The sequence below is a fragment of the Psammomys obesus genome, unplaced genomic scaffold (assembly GCF_907164565.1).
Source record: "Psammomys obesus unplaced genomic scaffold, mPsaObe1.curated_primary_1811, whole genome shotgun sequence".
NCBI classification, from domain to species: Eukaryota; Metazoa; Chordata; class Mammalia; order Rodentia; family Muridae; genus Psammomys; species Psammomys obesus.
Window position 1 is genome coordinate 20,480,745 of NW_026596134.1, and position 2,688 is coordinate 20,483,432.

Here is a 2,688-nt window from a genome sequence, read left to right on the forward strand (position 1 = left end):
TCTATCTATCTATCTATCTATCTATCTATCTATCTATCTATCTATCTTATCTATTTATTCTTTTGCTGCTTTCTCTATTTGGTGCAAATACTCTCTCCAGGAAAGACATGTGATTCTTGGTATCCAAACATGGACCAATTGAATTAAAATGGCCCCTAGAAGGCCACGAAGCCTGAACAACAGCTCATTTTGAAAGGATGATGACAGGGAGGTAAATGGCATCTTAGCTACACACTGCCCCCCCCCCCAGCCCCCGTATGTGGAGTTCAGACAATATGCTGTGGCGTTGAACTACCCCAGCTGCTCCACTCATGAGGTCCCTAATAAAGGTTACCTGCTGGAACAGGACATGAAAGGCAACCAGAAGCCCTAAGTTGAACTGTAATGATTCTCTGTTAGTATGCAGAACATTTTAGATCGTGGATGATGTCCCAGGATTTTCCTTTGTCATCCTACTCCATGTTAAAAATAAGAATGAAAATCCCACTACCTTCAGGTTCCTTACCCTCCAAAGCCTCAACCCGAACTAGGAGTATCATCTAGGGTCACCCCCATAGACTCCTAGGAGCCTCCCTATCCTGGAGATGCCCCCACCACTGAATTCCACTTTCTCTCCTGAAACCCTCTACCCCTTCACCCCTGCTATCCACATACATTACCCCTGTTACCCTTTGTTTGTATCTCACCCAGTTCTGAGAGAGATTCAAGCATCATCCTTTGAGTCCTCCTTGGCTTCTTTGGGTCTGTGGATTGTAGCATGGCTATCCTGTACTTTATGACTAATATCCTCTTATAAGTGAGTACATACCATGCATGTGTTTCTGGGTCTGGGTTACCTCACCCAGGATGATCTTTTTAAGTTTCATCCATTTGCCTGCAAATTGCATGATGTTTTTGTTTTTAAAAGCTGAGTAGTATTCCATTGTGTAAATGTGCAACAGTTCCTTTATCCATTCTTTGGCTGAGGGTCATCTGGGTTGTTTCCAGATTCTACCTATTATGAATAAAGCTGCTATGAACATAGTTGAGCAAGTGTCCTTGTGGTATGGTGGAGCATAAGGAGCCTGAAGTTGCCACATCCTGTAGCCAGGTGGGGCTTCCAGTGAAGGGAGAGAGACACCAACTTATCCATAAAGCCTTCCACCCCAAAATTGTCTTGCCTACAAGAAAATACAGTGCCATTGAAAGAATGGTAAATGAATGATGAGGCCAACTTGGGACCCACCCCATAGGAGAGAGCCATCCCCTGTCACTATTAATGGTACTTTGCTATGTTTGTAGACAGGAGCCTAGCATAACTGTCTTTGAGAGGCTTCATCCAAAAGCTGATATAAACAGATGCGGAAACCCACAGCCAATTAATAGACTAAGCTTGGGGAGTCTTGTTGAAGAGTGGAAGGAAGGATAGAGGACAGGAGAGGTCAAGGACAGCATAAGACCTGTAGAATAATCTAACCTGGGCCCATGGGGGCCCACAAAGATTGAACCAACACCAAAGAGCATGCACAGACTGGATCTAGACCCCTTACATGTATGTAGCAGATGTTCAGCCTGGTCAATATGTGAGTCCTCTGACAATGAAAGTAGGCACTGTCTCTGACTCTGTTGCCTGCCTTTGGATCCCTTTCCCCTAGCTGGACTGTCTTGTCAGGCCTCAATGAGAAAGGATACCTTTAGTCCTGCTATGACTTGAGATGCCAGGATGTGTTGGTACACATTGGAGGCCTCACTTTCTCTGAGAAGAGAGGGATATTGGGGAAGAGGGTATGAGGGTGGGACGGGGAAGAGGGCAGGGAGGGGGCTGAGATTAGGCTGAAAAGTGATTAAATAAAGAAATGAAAAAGAAAAATAGAAGTAATAAAACAATATTCATTTTCTGGGGGGGGGGGAGAGAAAATCTCAGTGCCAACCAGTGAGCTATCAGTCTCTGTCACCTAGTCAGGTACCTGAGGCTTCCCACATAATACAGACTATTGCCATTTCTGTTGGCTACATGCCAAAACACCATGGTAAATTTCTTATGCTGAAGGAATTACACATTCTGGTTGCAATGCATGAGAAAGTCAGGCTTGATTGAAGAAGAAACTCATCTATTGGCTGGTGTTCATAAGGCTGAAAAGCACTGTGTAATCTGTTGGGAGATATACTACAAGTGGTTCTACTCAGCTGTGGCCCCTGCATATTATGCAATCAGCATGCCAGGACAAGGTATGCCGCTAATGCAATAGTGATATGACTGTTATGGATGTGATGAATTATTTCCCAATTATATCTAAGGCCCACTCCACAAGAGGAAGCTCATATTGGGTACTATAAGCTAAGGAAAAACATATAGCTAGGGAAATCACAGACTGCAGTAGGAGGCTACAGTTGTTTTGTTAAGTATATAAAATGCCATTATTTTACATTCTACACATTTGTGTTTATGTCTATAAAAAACTGAACTGTTGCTGTCAGCTAGAGTGGAAAGAAGCTTCTTTTTTATAATCACTTCAGAGACTAATAATTGATAAGTGATACAACTGCCTGGAATAACTGTCTGTTACTCTGGCTTATAATGTTAAAGTGGCATAATGTTCCAGTGTTTAGCCCTAAATGGATCAAGGCTCAAGGGAACATAGCAAAACAGGGAGTGGAAAAATATGAGTCAGAGAAAGCAGTGGAATATAATTACTTCCTCTGGGTGTG